Genomic DNA, 16,693 nt, shown 5'->3' with positions numbered 1-16,693 from the left:
CATTACTGTTCCACATAGGCATAATATTATGTGTCCTTATACCTACTTTTATGCCATAGGACTTTTTGCTTCTTGGTTGACATGGCCATGATGGTTTTTGTTTGTTTGTTTTGTTTTGTTTTGGAATATGACATTGATTTCATTGGTAGAAGAAACTCACTCAACTAATACTGAATAGTACCTGCTCTGTGATTTATAATGATAGAAAGCTTCCTGGGACATTGAGAGGTTAAGCCAACTGAACTCATGCCAAAATTATATGTCAGAGACAAAACTTGAACCCAGATTTTTTTTACTCCAAGGCTGAATTTTTATCCCTTTTTACTACACACTATCTCTACTATCTCGATGATACTGCTATATCTATATCATCTATATTTATATCAATATATATTTCCCTATATTTACCTCTATCCATCTCTCTATATGTATATATATATATATATCTATATTATCTGTCAATTTCCATCATTATTTACATGTGTATAACATATCCATATAAGTATATATGGATATATATTTAAATTACTGTTGTAATTGTTACACTAATATTTGATATTTCCTATAATAATAATAATAACTTATTTCTCTAGCAATTCAAATAAAAAGACACATTTATTATAACAACCCTAGAAGGGAGGTAGTGTAGAAATCATTCCCATTTTACAGATGAGGAAACACTCAGTAAACTGAATTGCTTTCCTAAGGTCACATAACTAGTACATGTCAAAATTAGTCTTTAAAGCAAGATCTCCTAACTCCAGATTCAATATGCCTTGTACCAAAACACACTGTAACCTTGATTTTTGATGCAAATTCCTTTTAGCTTCATTAAATGTGGAATAGCTATTATTCAAATTAGGTGTGTGTGTGTGTGTGTGTGTGTGTGTGTGTGTGTGTGTGTGCTACAGTAAGATTCTTCAAAACCTCTTCTTTGAGCAGTGAGATTCTGAATCTCAGCACTTGAGGGAGTTCTTCTATGGAAATTAGTAACATATTAATAGGTTCAATGCTCAAATTTCTCTCTTGATTGTCTTGGATGAAAGGGATCATGGCTCTGTAAGGTTATTAAGATAGTTGCCAAGGTGGTGACCAATTCCACATTTACTGAGTGTCTTTATTTTATAATTTGACTTAGATTTCCTCTTATAGTTTTGGCCATAGTTTAGACAGTAATTGGGTGCTTGCCGAGCCTTTGCTAAGAGGTTAAGCACTAAATCTGTCAAATTAGTGAAAATAACTCTTGTCTATATCCATTCTTTTTTGAATTAGAGAGATAGCATAGTGTTTTAGAAAGAGTGGTGGAATTTATATCAGGAGAATGAAGCTTAAAACCTGACTAATGTTTCCTGTTGTGTGAATATGGAGCTCTCATTTAACAAACCTGATTCTCAATTTCCTCATCTGCAAAATGAGGGTATTCATATGGAATATGGAGACTAGTCCATATAAGAGCCCAGTTCTTATGAGCATGTGTAGTATGGTCTTTCTGACATAATCCTTACTGGAACATGAACACTCATGGGTGTTGGTAATTTCGTTTGTTATTGAAGAACTGTTTGATTGATGGATAAGCCCGAATTGGACAGCATTCAAAATGCACTAATCAGTAAAGGCATTTCCTCTTTCTTGCCTGGCTGTGTTCCAGTGAGAGACATGTTGTAGGTCTCAGGAAGGGGAGAGGCCTTGGGGTATTTCCCATCATAGCCCATGACCTTTGCTTTTGGCCTCTTTATCTTTTGGTTTTGTCTTTTTTATTTGTTTTGCTTTTGTTTTTCCCAGTACTTGACAAACAAGTGACAAAGTTTGTGGTCAGCTGAGCTTGGTCTGCCAGCATAGTCTTGGGAAGTTACTGGGATACCTGCATAGAAGTAGATTGATTTCTGCAGACAAGTATTCATGCAGAATAGGAAGAGGTATATTATATGAGAAGACTGGAAAGTTAGGGCAAAGCCAGGTTGGGAAGCAATTTGAATGCCAGACAGAAGAGTTTATAATTGATAATAGTCACTGGAGTTTGTTGAGTATAGATGTGACATGATCAGACTTGCACTTTGGGAGAATTACTTTGGTGATCTTGTAGGGGATAAATTATATGGCAATCATTAAGATGATATATAATCAGGACCTGAACTTGTGTGGTGACTGTGTGAATACAGAGGGAGATGTAAAAAATATGGTGGGGATAAAAATGACAAGATGTTTCAACTGGTTGGAATTGTAGTATGAGTGAGAATTAAAAATGGGAAAAGACTCTAAAATTTTGAACTTGAATGAGTGGAAGGTTGTTAATCTCCTCAACTGTAATAGGAAGTTCAGGGATTTGTTAATTTGCGGGGGGGAACATTTGAGTTATGTTTTGGATATTCTGAATTTGAGATGCCTAAGGGAGACCCAGTTCAAAGTGTACAATAGGCTATTTATGTTCTGAGCTCAGGAGAAAGATAATAGACTTGGTATTAGAAATATGAGTCATCTGCATAGCACTGATAGTTAAACCCACAGGAACTGAGTGTAGTGGGAGAAGAGAAGAGGGCCTTGGCGATAAACCACAGTTAGGAGGCTTGATGTATATACCAACAAAAGAGGTTGAGAAAGGATTGGTTAGACAGGTAAGCAGTTAATGTGTAGACTACATCAGGAGAAAATATAAAGTGAGGGTTTTCAACATTGACAAATGCTAGATATAGGTAAACAAGGAGGAAGAGTGAAGAAGAGGTCATTCATTAGATTCAGCAATGAAGAAATCACTAGTAACTTTGGAGGGAACAGTTTCAATTAAATGATGAGGTCAAAAGCCAGCCAAAATATAACTCAAAATTGCAAGAGATTTAAAAGGAAACAAACATTTCTTAAGTACCTAATATAAATATTATCTCATTTGACCCTCATGACAACTCTGGAAGGTGGGTTCTATTACCCCATTTTATATTGAAGAAACTGAGGCAAATAATGGTTAAGTGACTTGCCCAGGGTCACACAGCTAATTTCTGAGGTCACATTTGAGCTCAGATCTTCCTGCCTCCAGGTTTAGGGACTTCTAGTTCCATAGGAAAAAATGAGAGGAGAGAAAATATAGGCACAAAGTATGGACCTCTTTTTCAGGAACTGGCTAAGAAAAGATGGAATATCATGAAGGTTTCTTGTTTGTTTTAAGATGGGGAAACAGGCAGGTAGGAAACAGAATCAATAGAAAAAGACTGATGCTTAGGAGAAAGCAAGGATGATAGCAGAGGCAATCTGTTTGAGAAGATGGGAGGAGGGAAAGCTAGGTGGCACAGTGGATAAAGCACAGGCCCTGGATTCAAGAGAACCTGAGTTCAAATCTGGCCTCAGACACTTGACACTTACTAGCTGTGTGACCCTGGGCAAGTCACTTAACCACCATTGCCTCCCCCCAAACAAACAAAAAAGAAGATGGGAGGAGATGGCATCAAGGGAACATGTAGAGGGGTTTGCTTTGGAAAGGAGAAGAGAGAGCCACCTATTCATCAGACAATGGAGTAATAAATTGTGACATATAGAACTAAATACAATAGTCAAAATAGGCTAAGAAAGAGTACAGAGGAAAAGTCACTTCCTTTTCCTTAGAAGCTATTTCTTTCTTAATGCTGAACAAGATGATTGTTTTTTTGACTGCTTCCCCTTGCTGCTGACTCATAGTGAGCCCAAAGTGGCCTAATGTTACCACCAGACCTTATTCAGACTGGCTGATGTTGAACAATACTTCTGCCATCTTATATTCATGAATGCACTTTTTTTGAAAAGTAGCGTAAGCCTTTATATTCAACCATATTATATTTTAATTTATCAGATTTATCCCAATGTTCTAGCCTTTGGGCTAGGTCTTTTTGGTAAATTTTAAAGATCACTGGGCCTTGTCATATATCTTGCTGCCTCGCCCTATGGTGACTAAGCTTTTCTATGTCCCTTAAAGCTGAACTCTCATATATATATAGATAATACATATGTATGCAGGGACTATTTCACTTTTCTATTTGTATTCATAGTTTTTTGCACACTTCTGAAGACATAGCAAATGTTTAATGAATGGTTTTTCATTCATTTATTCATTCATTCATTCATTCATGGCAGCTAGAGTTCTCTTACTAGCTTTTTCTTTTGGGCATCAACTACTTATTAACTATTTTAGTACATTCTTACCATTCAAATATCTATTTATCAGGGAGAAGTTAATTTTAATAGATCTTCTTCTTCTTCTTCTTCTTCTTATTATTATTATTCCTGGATTAGGAACATTAGAGTTTGGAGGTTGCTTACCTCTCTCTTCTCTGTTCTAATAAATTGGAAAGACTGGATTAAGTAAATCTTTCCCCTCTTACACCTTAATTCAATTCGCATTAAAAAAGTCAAAAGATATAGCCAGTACATTTCATTATTTTTTTAATAAATTCCAAGTGGATCTCTTGGGCTCTTTTCCACTAGTACAATTATTCAGTTAATCTGGGTGCCAGGCAGCTGAGCAGACCATTCAGGATGAAAAATGCACATTGGGGCTTGAACTCTGTTGAGTGGATGTCTACATTGATCACATAAACAGCATAATTAGCAAACCCCTTCCTTCACACTGTGCTTTGTGGATGCAGCCTGCCCTACTGAGTTTGTGATTAGCATCAGGGGTACCATTGACACATGCACATGCACACTCCAAGTGGGTAATCACCCTAGTCTGACTCCATTTTTCTCATTCTGCATGAGCTTCCTGCAATAAAACTAACCACAGATTGCCTCTTAGTCAGCTTTACCCTAAACTGAAGAACAAAGCCAATTTGCTCATTTTGTCTTTTTTTTCCCCTCTATGGAAAGCAAAATGAAGGAGGAGGTACTGAAAGGTATTTCACATCTTTTACAGATTAAGAGCCTTCATCTTTCTTATGAATAGAAGACAACCATTTCTTCTTCTTTTCTTCTTTCTTAAAAAAATGTAGAGGATTTTATTCATTAATTCAAAACCAAATGATTAATTAAACTGCCTCCTGGAGCCTTTCTCCTTCCCATCAGCTTTGGTAGTAATTCATCAAGACAGAGCACAGCTTTTAATAACATTAAAGTTGTGCTTGAGCAAATTATTTCAGTCTTTTCTTAGAAATGCCATTGTGTGCACACAATATGAGCAGAATGTATATAGAAATATAAATTAATGCTTGTAACCTCTGGCCTAGAAAGGGAACTTCTGGGGTCTGGTTGGATAATGTTTTATCCTTCATTCATTTTATGAGCCTTTATCCACCATACTTCTTGAAAGGAAGGATTTTTGTTACCAAACCCATCCCTGGACTAGGATGTTTATACCAAAAGATGTTCAAGTATTATAGATGTTCAAGTAATTCCCAAACATGAACTCTGTAAGTAGTTGAAATTTTAAAAATCTGAGATTAGATCTGAGGGGTTAGAGAAATACCATCACAAATGCATGTTCACACTTGAGGAAGAGAAAGGAAGGAGCATCGAGGCCACAAAAGACCCTTTCCCATACATGACTTCATTGCAATGTAGTTAAAATGACTCTGAAGAAATGACTTCTTCACTTGACCCCTCTTCCTACTTAAATACTGACCCTTCATGCTATGCTTCAGACAAACTGGGTTAATCATTATAGGGTGCCATCCAGAAACTAAGTTTTCCTGGGTCTTAGATAGATCCTTCGGTTTTCCAATAGGTGATCAGATTGGCAATCATCATAGCTGAGTTCTAGCTTTGATTGTTACTAATTGTCTGTCATTAAGCAAGTAATTTAATCTTTCTTGGGCCTTAGTTTCTTCATCTGTTAAACTGAAAGAATGGGAATAGTTGACTATGCTGTGTAAAGTTATTGTGGCTACTGTACTTTATGAATTAATTGCTATTTATATATTAATGGTTATTACACCCATTTTGGCAGTAAGCATTTAGTATTCATTAATATCATATATACCAGTAAAGAATTGACTGAGTGCGTTCCTAAGTTCTCATGGTCTCAGGACTTCATACCTACATAGTTCTGAGAGGAAGAGTACTCACCAAGCAAGAATGAGACTAGAGAGAGGGGCAGGAGAGGGCAAAAAGAGAGAGGCTGACCTTGGTTTGATCAAGGGTTTTATCCTCCTTACATAGAGACAGGTTATTACATATTGATCTAAACCAATTGGTTAGAGCATCATTCAGTTCCATTTATTGACATGACTTAAGGGTGGTCTAGAGAGTATGTAAAAGGGCAAATTCCAGTGTTTAGGAGTGCTTCTTCACTTAGCTAAACAAAAGAATCAATATCCATTTCCTTTGTTCCCTTTACCTTATCCCAGACAAAAGCTGAAGTTTCTGGGGTAAGAGAGAGAGAAGATTAAAACTGATCTCTAGGTTCCCCCAAGAAATTTATTATTAAAATTATTTTCTTACAACTTACAGGTCTTAATCCTATTATCTTATGAACCTGAGAGGCATAGAATGACTTACTCATAGTCACATAGTTTATGTACATTTGTGTGTGTGTGAAGATCAAGCATTTTTATGTGAAATATCTAGCAGTGTTTGAAATTTATCAAGGAACATTTATTAAGTACTGCTAAGTGCCAGGCACTCTACTAGTTACTGGAGAAACAGAGACAAAAGTGAAATAGCCCTTACCCTCAAGGAGCTCACATTCCATTTTAGGGGCAAAACCATGTATATATTCATCTATATACATACATATCTACCTACATACCTATCTCCCTGCCTTTCTGTCCATTCATCCATCCATCCATCCATCCATCTATCCATCCATCCATCCATCCATCCATCCATCCATCCATCCATCCATCCATCCATCCATCCATCCATCTATCGAGATATGTGTGTGTCTACAGAGTCCCTCTCCTCATTACACACCTACTCACCCATCCGCATCCACTATATATGGGTGTGTGTGCATAAAACACTCAAATTTAAACATGATATAATTCAATATCTCCAAGGATTTGAAAGATTCTTATATGGAAAAGGGATTGGACTTTGGATTGTCTAAAAAGGCTGATACTAGGACAAATGGGTGGAAGTTTAAGAAATGGTAGATTTTGGCTCAAGACAAGGGGAAAGAAAACACTACCAATAAGAGCATTCTTCAAGTAGTTTAGAGGTAGTGAGCTCCCTGTCATTGGAGTTTTCCAAGAAAGAACTGAATGCCCAATTGGTGGGAATATTTGAAAAAAATTTGCCTCAGGTTTTTATGTTAAACGATGCTTCCAACCCATGTCAGGAATTGATGATTCTATACTTTTACAGTCCTAGTATAGTATAGGACCTAGTATGACATAGTATAATATTTGTTTATAACATATGTGTGTATACACACATTTACAAGGTGGGGCAAAAGTCATGAAGGCATTTAAATATTTAATAACTACTTAATTTTTTTATTTTAATTTACAATTCCATAGCAACATATATATATATATAATTTATATTACGTATGAAAAATCAAATCTTGTAAATGGTGAAAAATAAAGAAATTTTTTAAAATGTTATTAAAACATCATGACTTGGGGCAGCTAGGTGGTGCAGTGGATAGAGCCCTGGATTCAGGAGGACCTAAGTTCAAATCTGGCCTCAGACACTTAACACTTACCAGCTGTGTGACCCTGGGCAAGTCACTTAACTCCAATTGCCTCACTAAAATAAAAACAAAAACAAAAACAAAACATCATGACTTTTGGTTCACCCTGTACATACATATAAGATACATATATACATTGGCATATAATATATCTATGATATGTCTATATCTATTAATATATCTGTACTGTGTTATGTCTATATAATTATATATAGACAAAATATATGCATGTCAATAAATAATTAAAGGGATAATAAGACACTAGTAGCTTGGGAGATTGCAGAAGGTGCTTGCAGTGATATTTGACTTGTAGGAAACTAGGACTTCTAAAGTACAGAGGTGAGAAGAGGATATTTCTGGGAGGGGCTGAGAGGACTCTGAGAGGAGAAATGGAATGTGGGATGTGAGGAATAGAAATGACACCAGTTTGTTTGGATTTCAGTCTTTATGAAATGGAGTAATGCATTAGAAGATTGGAAAGGCAGCTATAGCCCAGCTGAGAAAAGTTTTAAATATGAGTGGTATTTGTATTTGATCCCATAGGCAATAAGGGAACATTGGAATTTCATTAGCAGAAGATTAGATTAACCAGCCACAACATTCTAAGACCAAAACTCTTATTTATTTATTTGAATAATAAACATAATATTTATCTCTCAGGATTGTTGTGAGAATCAAACGAGATAATATTTCTAAAGCATTTAGCATAAATGCCTGGAACATAATAGGTGCTTAATAATTGCTTGTCCTCTTCACTTCCTTAGAGATACAGCAACCAGCAGACTTATTCAGAACAGCATAAATGGTGACAGGGAGTGAATTTCACATAATTATAGAAAAATTACTGGATTAAGAGTCACAAGACATAACTAAGTGCTAATCTTGGTGCCATTATTTATTTCCCATGAAATCTTCTGGAACTTACTGTATCTCTCTAGGGATTTAGTTTTCTATTCATAAAATGAGGTGGGTTAGAATTGAACTCTTAAGTTTCCTTCCTGATCTAAATCTATGATTCTATGCTATGATCCACTTTTTCATTCAATAATATATTGCTTTTCTGTTTGTGTCCCCCTGCACTTAGCACAGTGCTTGTTTCATTCATTCTTTCATTCATTTGTTTTGTTTCATCAAGGAAACAGCCTCCAATGGTCATATGTAAAACCCAGCCTTTACTGTCTTCCTTAGTTCCATTTTCAGGAGCTCTCAATATGTGGGTTAGAAAACTGGTCAACAAAATATTATATGTCACCCTTTGCTGGTACTGACTGCATCTGGAACTAATTGGTAACTCTATGGCCCATAAGCATTTTGGGTCACAGTTCCAGGCCAGAAATGAGCTCTTGTGATTGGTCACAAGGAAGCAAGAGACCTGGTCACAGTTCTAGAACCAAAAGGATCAGTAGGAGAGCAGCTACAAGAGAGTAGTAGGGTAGATCCAGAGGATAAAATAAAAATTGAAAGAATCTACTGATTACCTCCTGAAAGAAATCCCTGAATGAAAATTCTCAGGAATATTATAGCCAAATTCCACAGCTCCCAGGTCAAGGAGAAAATAGTGCACATCACTAGAAGGAAACAATTCAAATATCTTGGAGCCACAGTCAGAATCACGCAAGATTTAGCAGCTTCCTCATTAAATGATTGGAGGGCTTGGGATATGATATTCTGGAGGGCAATGGAACCACAATTAGAACCAAGAATCACCTACACAGCAAAAATGAGCATAATTTTTCAGGGGGAAAAATGATATTTAATGAAATAGAGGCCTTTCAAGAATTCCTTGTGACAAGACCAGAGCTGAATTTTTTTTTTAAATGACATTTAAACAGAAGACTCAAGAGAAGCATAAAAGTATAAACATGAAAGAGTAATCATAAGGGACTCAATAGAGTTAAACTGTTTGCATTCCTATATAGGAAGATTATACATATAATTCCTAAGAACCTTAACATTTATTAGGTCAATTATGAGTTTTCATAGACAGAGAACATGGGTATGAGTCAATTATGTTGGACTTATCTCCAAAAAAGAATATAGGAGTTAGAAAGAGGGGTGCACTGGAAGAAGGGAAATGGGAAAGGTAGAATGGGGAGAATTTTCTCACGTAAAGGAGGCACAGAAGGAGGAGCTTTTATAGTAGCTGGAAATGGGGGGGTGATAGGCAATTCATGAACCTCACTTTCATCAAAATTGGTTCAAAGAGGGAAGGTATACACACACACACACACACACACACACACACACACACGTACACTTCCCATTGGGTATAGAAATCTATCTTATCCAGTAGGGAGATTAGAGAGGAAGGGAAAGCAGAAGATATATGGGGGGAAGTACAAAAAAAGGGAACACAGATTGGGAGAAGCCAAGATTGGAAATGGCTGACTTGAGTATGGACAGGATAACAAGAGAGAAAAGGGTGAACAAAGAAAAATGCAATGTAGGGAAATGCACAGTCAGTGATCATAACTGAATGTGAATAGGATAAGCTCACCAATAAAATGGAAGCGGATAGTAGAATAGATTGGAAACCAGATAGCACCAGGAACAAATCTAGGACTACCCAGTCTATGCTCTCACTGTTATTGAGGAAACCAAATCAAGAAAAGCTCTGATTCGGGGCATCTGGGTGGCACAGTGGATAAAGCACCAGCCCTGGATTCAGGAGGACCTGAGCTCAAATCTGGCCTCAGAACTTGACACTCACCAGCTGTGTGACCCTGGGAAAGAGACTTAACCAATATATGCCTCAGTTTCCTCATCTGTAAAATGGAGATAACAAAAACATAAATCCCAGGATTGTTGTGAGGATAAAATGAGATAATAACGGTAAAGTGCTTAGTCTATTACACAGTAGGGGTTATAGAATTATTAGCTATTATTAGCTATTATGATTTTATTCACTCAAGCTTGGTGATCTCTTTCTACTACTTTCCACAGTATTATACGACCCCCAAGAGTTAGAACTTTTGTACTCCTACAGCTGGAAGAATTATCTAACAGAAACCAAACCTTAGTCATGAATATTTTTGAAAATATTCCCAAGAAGTTGGTATCTAACATTTCAGAACTGCAGGGACAAATTCAGTACAATTAATTTCAGAGATCACTACTTCCATTTTGCTCTTGAGCAGCTGTAATTATTAGGATTTTACCTCTACTCATGTATTCTCTCTCTCTCTCTCTCTCTCTCTCTCAGACACACACACACACACACACACACACACACACACACACACTCACATCCCTACCTTTCTTGAGCCCAAATCTCCCTGTAACATCCGTGTATTTTACCACTCTTTTCTACAATTTCACCAAATCCGTCTTCTTATATGTGGCAGCCTTTTAAATATTTGAATATCATCATTATATCCATTATAGGTCTTCTCTCCTCCAAGCTTAACAACCCTAGTTTTGTTATGTTTTTTTTTTTCAATCGACCCTTGTATGTCATGGTCTGAAGTTGTTCATCATTCTAGTCAATTTAATCAGCTAGAGATTTATTAAGAACTTTCTATGTGTTGGGCACTATTATGCCTCATCTCTGGGGACACAAAAAAGAGGAAAAACACAGTCACTAACTTCAAGGAGATTACAGTCTTCATTTGGATAAGCCCCACCTTGTTGATATCCTTCCAAAAATGTGGTACCAAGTAGTGAATACCATATTCCTGGAGTTGCTTAATCTGGGCCCAGAAAACTCTGCAGGGCTATCACCTCCTCTCATTGTGGGTATTATATTCCTATTGAACTTGTAGTCCACTAACACCCTCAGGTCCTATTCATTATAACTATTTGTCATGACATCTCTCACATTTGCTTCACATTTTAAGGTTTCCTATTATTCTCTTCTCTTTCCTTGAAGCAAGAGTTTATTTCTGAGTCCGGGATATTAAGCGCTGATTCATCTTTCTGACGGAAATGACGCACTGTGCAGATTTACAAGGCTGCCCTGAAAAAAGCATGCATTATTTATGGCAGCTCAGGAGAGCCACCTGATATTTCAAGCCAGTCAACAGTGCTTGTTCAAGACAATCAAGGAACCAGGGAACAATTAGTTAGGAGGATTTGACAGCCAGAGAGTAAATTACTTTTATGAGCAGGACTCTGGAGCCATCAGAAAGAACTCTTTAATGAGTACACTGGCAATTCGTTACGGTCTATTAAACAATGTATATGTGGATGTTTGCTGTTGATTGTGTACACCCTACCTCAAGCCCATTCACAGGCCTGAGTGGGTGATTTCTCACAATTCTTGTTGGCTGAACAGCTTGCAAAGGGAGAGGGACTGTTTATTTATCATAACAAAGAGTGCAGTCTGGCTTGGTGTAATTGGTTAGCTGTGTCACAGGTTAGAATCCCTGCTCATCTTGTCAAGATAATTTAATCAGTACTGCAGGAAGTATGGCATGGTAGAAAGTGTGGTGGAGTAAGAGTCGGAAGATCTGGATTCTATTCCTAGTACTGTCATAACTATATCAGCAGCTGTTTAACCTCCTTAAATGTCTTAGCTCTTTCACCTGTAAAATGAGGATTATTATTGTTCTCTACCTACTACAAGGGTTATTTTCTGTGTCCTTTGTAGACCCTCAAATTTGTGTAAAGTTGTCCATCATTATCATCATTTTGCTGTAGAACTCTTGGTGCACTAGCACAAACTACTAGTGACTTGACCCCAAGGTATATAATTAAACATTTTTAGAGTAGGGTGATGGTTCACATCATGCTGTCCCTGAGAGAGCCAATCCTTGGCTTATCCCCAAAGAACCAAACTACCCTTTCAATCAGTATAGTTCAATTTCACCCCACCCCCTTCTTTAGGCCCCCTATCCTTGTTCTGACCTTGATGTCTCTGTATTGTCCCTTCAGAATGGTTGCAGCCTGCCCTCCATCCAGGCACCTGCTATAGTTACACAGGCAAAATTACCCCACTCAGACCCTGAGTGATTACCAGTGGTGACCTTCAGCAAGCAGGCTCTGTGCTCCAATTGTCAGCTGTTGATCATGGGGGTGTATCATTGGACCACCATGATACTGGGGAGATCACAATTATCTCTCTGACCATTAATTGATTCTAAATTTACACTAGGAGTGTAAATGTGGAGGCAACTTAATTTTAGGAAGGACAGTAAGTAAAACCGTGAGTCATTTGGGGCAGCTAAGATGGTATAATGTTTAGAGCACTGGGCCTGGAGTCAGAAGAACCACCAAATCTGACTTCAGATGTTTATGAAGTATGTGCAGCAAGTCACTTCATTTCTGTTAGCCTCAGTTTCCTCATCTGTTAAGTGAGGATAACAATAGCACCTAACTAGTAGGGTTGTTGTGAGGAACAAATGAGATACTATTTATAAAGTTATTAAGACAGTATCTGGCACTTAGTTGGTCCTTGATAAATGTTTGCTTCCTGTGAGAAAAGGGCCCAGAATTGGAATGGAAGAGTGTCTACTTTGAGGTTGCAGCATTTTTTCTAGAAGCCTCCAGTTAATCACTGAGCACAGAGCATATGCTGGGTAAGACAGATCCAGATGAGGTACCAGCATAGGTCTAGACAGAATGTGGGCTGGTTGAGCTTATGTGCCTAGTGGTGAGAAGTTATTCCTATTGCCATTCATCCTGAGAGAAGCAGGGCTGTAGAAACAAGGGTTTGTATCAGCTTCTGAGAGCTCCTTGTTAAATTTTCATTGTGAACATTTACACTTTAAATATTGGCAAACACTACATATCAGAACCTGATTTATTGTTTTGTTTATTTTCTAGATTTATGAGATGGAGAAAATATTAATAATGCAGATTAAGCTTAAAAAAGTACATTGTGGGTATTTCTCTCCAGCCCTTCCCTCTCCCCCCAAAGCCAGTTGTTTAACATCATATTTAGCTGCATGTCTCTGGGTAGAAATTTCACACACAAACTGCATTTATCCTGTTGGCATTGTTTTCCCCACTATATCTATGAGTTGGACTTTTCTGAGGGTCAGGATATGGGACTATGGGAATATTCCCCTAGGATATTCTGGAATGCCCAGTCTTCATTTACTTTGTTGTCACTAGACTGAAGGACTTTGGGTACTTGTTTCTGCTTGTCCTTCATTTTCTAAGAGAACCATTGACATCACAGGTGATGTCTTGACTCAGGCATGAATTTAATTTGAATGAGGCAGAGTTGCACAGTCATTAGCCTTAGTCTCTTCCATAGTCATCAAACTCTAGTGGCAAGACAAAAGTCAGAATGGCTGGCTATGACCTGGGAGGCAATGGATGAATTTGCTGTCTTTTATGTCTGATGAAGCTCTAAGCTCTACACAGTGCCTGCTTCAAATGCCTTAATGGCCATTGGAACAATTTTTCTTATCTGCCCATTCTGCTGGAGGAAGTCTTCACATCCTTGGGGTAGACATCCCTCTAACTCACTGACAGGTTTGAGGCCTGTTGGTTACCCTCTATAAGGTTTAGAACATCTGCTAAGATGGTTTACCAAAGTGTGGCCATGGGTGAAGTTTGGGTGGCAGGTGGACACCAAAAATGGATGAGTGGGGGCAGCTAGGTGCCACAGTGGATAAACCACTGGCCCTGGATTCAGGAGGACCTGAATTCAAATTCTGCCTCAGACACTTGATATTTACTAGCTGTGTGACCCTGAGCAAGTCACTTAACCCGCATTGCCCAGCAAAAAACAAACAAAAAAAAGTGGATGAGCAACCTTGGAAAGGGCCCAGACAATTCTTGTACCAGAAATGCTAGTCCTCTCTGAACACCCCATACCCTGTAGGTAGTAGAGTGTTAGGAAAGTTTCTGACACTGGTCATATGAGGTTCAATGTTGGTACTAAATGAGATACTCATAATCATTGAATAATTAAAAAAGAATGCTTACTCAGCCCTTGTTAAGGGCTAAAATTCTAGCTAGTCTCTCTAAAATATCTAATGAGTGGTCACCAATAAATTATAAGCTTTAGCAAGAGTTAGGCTTTTAAGCATTTATTAAGGAGAATATGAATTTGGTAAAGGGAGAGAGAAAGGCCTATATTAATCTATCTATTAAAGAGAGAGCATTCCTAGCTCTGCTCTCTGCCAGAGTCCACAGGAAAGAGAGGGAGTCAGAGTGCCAGGCTCCCCCTTTCTTCCTCCCACAAACAAACGTCACTTCCTGACGCCAAAGAAAAGACTCCTGATCTTGCCTTCAAAGACCTTCACCTCGTGGCGGAACTTTTCTACAGTAAGTCTCCAGCAGGTGGCATTATTCCAATCGTTACAGTCCCAGCTTTGTTTCTTCAAGAAACAGGGCGTTTCCTTGATGAAACAGTCAAAAATAACAGAATATAATAACCTATGCTAACTAACAATATGTTAATAACAATATAGAGAAGGGAGAGAGGAAAGTTTTGTCCAGAGGGGCCGTTTTTTGTCCTAATGTACTGGCGCTTTGACATTCGTCTTGCAAAGGGAGGGCCTCTGCAGAGAGTACATGTTACAGATGGTGTATATAATAACAGAAGGTAAAACAACAACAAAAAAAAAACCCAAAACTGTTCATTTAAAGTCTCTGAAAGTCTTTTCTCAGATGTCCTCTGGGTGTAGTCATGGAATGGAAGTCTTTTCAGGGGTTGATGTGTGGATGCTGGTAATCAGACAGGAAAATTTCCTACGAAATTGAGCTTAACACAACTTTAAAATAGCTTTGTCAATAATCAAATCAAACAATGAAAGTTCTCAAAAACATGTCTAAGGGAATTCAGAATCTTAGTTGTTACACATGAAACATATAATAAAAAAAAATTAAAACATTCTTTAAAATTAATATTACTATAGTCCCCCCCTTGTGGAGGGTAAATTGAGAAGGCAATCACTGCAATATTAATTTTTAAAAATAATTTTTATCTTTGTTTCATCACTTTTTGCATCATCTGCCTAATTATCCTCATGCCATTATGAGAAATTAAAAAATCTAATATAATTGGTAACAGATGTCAAGGCCAAATTCAACACTATATTTATCATGACACCTGAGATAATTATGGGGGTTACCATAAAAGAACAGAGAAATGATGGGATATGAGCATTCCCACACTTGAGCAATATATACTGCCCATGCAGTATGCCAGGCTTAAAATAGGTGGATGGAATATATGTCCATGCCACCAAACATATTGGAAGAAACTGAGTCAGACTTAATCAGATGCATGGGATTGAGATGTCCGTCGCATCAGGCATATAGGAGGGGGCATAGAAGCTAGATGAAGAATGAGATGGGTGGTATCAAAACTTCCAGCCATCTGTGCAGTATTGTGGGGAAAAAGAAAATAAAGAAAAATTAAACCAAGAGAATCCAGCCTCAACATTTGTCAAAAGCCGTTCCCTTGGCCATACCTTGACTTCATGCATGTCTCCCCTCATGTGACAGTTCAATGTCTGCTCTTACATGTATTCCTCTTGTGATTGGATAGCATCTTGGCCAACTGGCATCTGATAACTCAGAGAATAAAGGCAATTAATACCTTAAATGATAAGTTTCCATAATCCAAGTCTCATGGATTTAAAAATTGAGGATAATAAATGATCACAAAAAATGTGAATGTAACTTGACTCAGAATATAATATACACTTATGCAACAATTTCAAATAATACCCCCTTTTTTTTACTAAGTATACAATTACTTTTGTGAAAAATTGGAACATATTTAAATACAAGTTAAAGCACAAGACAATCTCAAAGAAAAAAAATTTTTGAAAAAAGAAAACTTTTACAAATGTTCCCCTCTTTTATTTTTTTGCAATATGCTTATCAAAAATAATACTTCTAGGGGCAGCTAGATGGCACAGTGGATAGAGCACCGGCCCTGGAATCAGGAGTACCTGAGTTCAAATCCGGCCTCAGACACTTGACACTTACTAGGTATGTGACCCTGGGCAAGTCACTTAACCCCAATTGCCCCTCAAAAAAAAAATAATACTTCTAGAATCAATTTACACTTGCCATGGCAACCAATTTGCCAAGGAAATGCTTTAAAGAGTTTGATCAAATAATCAGTTGAGAGAAAAAAAATAGCAAAACAAACAACTCAGAATGTGGGAGCACAATACTCCTAGAATTAACATTGTA

This window comes from Dromiciops gliroides, chromosome 2 (genome assembly GCF_019393635.1).
Source record: "Dromiciops gliroides isolate mDroGli1 chromosome 2, mDroGli1.pri, whole genome shotgun sequence".
In the NCBI taxonomy this organism is placed as follows: domain Eukaryota; kingdom Metazoa; phylum Chordata; class Mammalia; order Microbiotheria; family Microbiotheriidae; genus Dromiciops; species Dromiciops gliroides.
The sequence above is the reverse complement of the archived record's forward strand: the minus strand, read 5'-3'. Positions refer to the sequence as shown.